This window comes from Nicotiana tomentosiformis, chromosome 3 (assembly GCF_000390325.3).
Source record: "Nicotiana tomentosiformis chromosome 3, ASM39032v3, whole genome shotgun sequence".
NCBI lineage: Eukaryota > Viridiplantae > Streptophyta > Magnoliopsida > Solanales > Solanaceae > Nicotiana > Nicotiana tomentosiformis.
The window spans coordinates 55,069,987-55,073,547 of NC_090814.1; positions in this window are offsets into that span (position 1 = coordinate 55,069,987).

A 3,561-nucleotide genomic window follows, 5' to 3' on the forward strand; every position below is an offset into this window, starting at 1 on the left:
CCAATGCCATGTATCTCAGAGATGAATCATGTACTCACACTCTCAGAGTACTCAATCTCACTGTCTCGCATTCCCTCTTACTATGCTCAGCACACTCAATCACTCAGCGCTGTACAATACCCGCTGCGGCGTGCAGCCCAATCCATATATGACCATAAGGCCTATTGCAACATGCAACTCGATCCACATATATATAGTCAACTGCGCTAACTGGGGGTGTGCAGACTCCGGAGGGCTCCTTCAGCCCAAGCGCTATATCGATGCGGCGTGCAGCCCGATCTCATAAAATGTAATCAATACAACATACTGCGGCGTGTAGTCCGATCCCAAAATACCAGTATAACATGCTGCGGTGTGCAGCCCGATCCCAAAATATGTAATCAATACAAACTGCTGCGGCATGCAACCCGATCCTTAAATATCACTCTCACTCAGGCCCTCGGCCGCATTCAGTCATCAATTTTTCCAGTCCCACTCATGGGCTCACAATGTTATGAATCTAGCCCGACAACAATGATATAATGTATCAATAAATAATAACTGAGACTGAGATATGGTATGAATTCATGGATATGACCGAGTATGAAATATCAATGAAATCATCGAGATAACAGTAAGAAACGGCCACTATGGGTCCCAACAGTATCAGCATAAAGCCTAAACATGATATCTAGGATGATTGACAGCTCAATTACATTATCACATGGTGAAAACACGGATATTAATAAAATAGGGCCACTATTCAGTGCCATGGAAACAACGAAGTCCCAATTCACATGGTGCACGCCCACATGCCTGTCACTTAGCATGTGTGTCACCTCAACACAAATCACATAATACGTATTTCGGGGTTTCATATCCTGTGGAGATTAGAAGAGTTACTTATCTCGGACAAGCAAATACCAATACCGAGTAAGCCAAGCGATGCTCGAAAGATGCTATCACGCGCGTTCCGACCTCTAAACGGCTCAAAACTACCAAAAACAACTCAAATACATCAACCAATGCTAAAGGAACCAATCTCGGTCGAAAAGGATCAAATCTTGAATCAAAAGTCCAAAATCGGCCAAAAGCCCAACTCGGGCCCGCACCTCGGAACCTGACAAAAATTTACAAAATCCAACAACCCATTAAATTTTGAGTCCAACCATACTTCTTTATCTATTGTAATTGGTTTCTCTTGAATTGTTTGATGTTATTAAGTCATTTTTGATTAGATTTGAAGAGTGTGGAGGCGATTTTTAGGGAAAAAGCTATATTCGAGGGTTGATTTGGCCTAGGTGAGGTAAGTATTTTGTCTAACTTTGTGTAGGGGAACTACCCCTTAGAATTTGGGTTATTTCTGTTAATTGTACTATGTGGAAGACGTGTACACAAGGTGACGAGTTTGTACATGAGCTATATATGGTATTTTGACTGGTTTAGACTTTTAGACTTCTTCCATGTATTTTATTGAATTTGTTATAACATGTTGCATCTTTCATCATTAAATTTACTCTCACGTGCTCTAATTGACATTATTAGCACTTGTTCTATCCTTTATCGTTGTAATTGCTCTTATATGCTTTAGTTCAATTCGCTATCTCCCTTATTGTCTTGTTACCCCTTTTATTGTTGAATTACTCTTACTTGAAGTTGTTATTTTGTGGAATATCTTCTTGTTGAGTTATTGGTGTTGAAGTTGTAAAAGCCATTATCACATTGATGTTGAAGTTGTTAGTTGTTGATGTATCTCTTCTTGTTGAGTATTCCTTATTCATTTTGTTGTTATTGAGATTCTTGTACACATTGTAATTGAGCCATGAGCTATATGTTGTGATAATTTTGGTATTGTTGATTTGGCAAGTGTTGTGGCATATAGGCACATGTGGTGCGAGTTGATTATTTTGTTGTGATATTGATAGCATGCGATGGTATAAGGATAGGGGTTGATATGCATGCGGTGAGATAAGGTGGAGTTTATACGCGTATTGCTAGTAAGAGAATTATTTGAAGCCACGCGGTGAGATAAGAGGACTAAAACGCGTGTAGTTATTTCGGGAAAATATTTTTACAAATAATTGCAAGGCTCATGCGGTGATATAAGAAAAGATTGTGATTGAAATTGTGAAATATGGATATGAGGCGTGGTACTTCGGTTGTGCTTCTTGTTGTACATTCCTATGTTAAAAAGGCTTATTGGTTGAACAATTCTTGTTGGTTTCTTCCTTGTCTTACTTGTTTTTGTTCGTATTTGATTACTTGTGGTTCTCATTATGTGTTCTCTTCCTGTTGCCTTTTTGGCCTTAAATTCTGTCATTAGCCTACGTTATTATACTGCTTTGTTATTATTTATTTCCTCGTTTTTCGTTATTGGTCTTTATTATACTCTGTTCTGTTTATCTTGTCCTAGTAGGTATCTTGACCTGGCCTCGTCACTAATTTACCGAGGTTAGGCTTGATACTTACTGGGTACCATTGTGGTGTACTCATACTACGCTTCTGCACATTTTTATGCAGATCCAGGTAGATCTGCCCGTGCCGGACGCTAGTGATCATTCAGCTATTTTCGGAGACTTCAATGTATACCTGTTCGACGTCCGCAAGCCTCAGAGTCACCTTATGTTACCTTCTCATTGATGTTTATCCTTTTATCGGACAGTGTTGTATTAGAAATTTTAAAGCATTTTGTAGAGCTTATGACTCAGTTCCACCGATTTTGGGAATTATGTTGTCGATGTTCCATTCTGGAGTTATTATGAGCTTAACGGTTTATTTTATTATCTCAATTTTGTTATTTCTATTAAGCTATCCGTGAATGTTAGACTTACCTAATCTTAGAAACTAGGTGCCATCACGACATCCCAAGTTGGGAAATTAGTGTTGTAACAGATTGATGAGGAGAAGAAAATATTGGCAAGTATATTTAAATAGAGTGGTATAAAGGAACAAGCTATGAGACAAAAGTTTAAAGCTAGCTGGATTGCTAGGGGGGATGCTAATTCTAAATATTTCCATGCTCAACGAAAATTAGAACAAGCAGAAATATTATAGCATCTATCTATAATGCTTGTGGGGTTAAATTAACTAATCCTGAACAAGTTAAAGCATAATTTATTACTTTCTTCTCCAGCCTTAGCCCTTTTGGGAGACTGCAATGCTCAAATGCCCTAGCCTAATTCTGAGGTGACTATGTCTAACCCAAAAACAGAAATTAATTCTCATTCTAGAGAGAAAATTTGAAAAACAATCAGGGGTATGCTAGCTGATAAGTCTCCTAGTATGGATGCATACCCAGTTGAATTATTTACAAGCAACTGAGGGTTGGTTGGTAATGAAGTGTGTCAGGATATTCTAGACTTCTTTGAAACATGAAAGCTCATGAGAGCTTTGAATTGCACATTCATTACTTTAGTGCCAAAGGTAGCCTCTCCTACTCAGATCAAAGACTATAGGCTTATTGTCTATTGTATGACCTTACATAAGATTATTCCAAAGTACTGACAATGAGAATTAAAGCCATTCTAAGGAGATCACTTTATTTATTGTTATTGCCATGGAATACCTGCAAAGACAGATGGC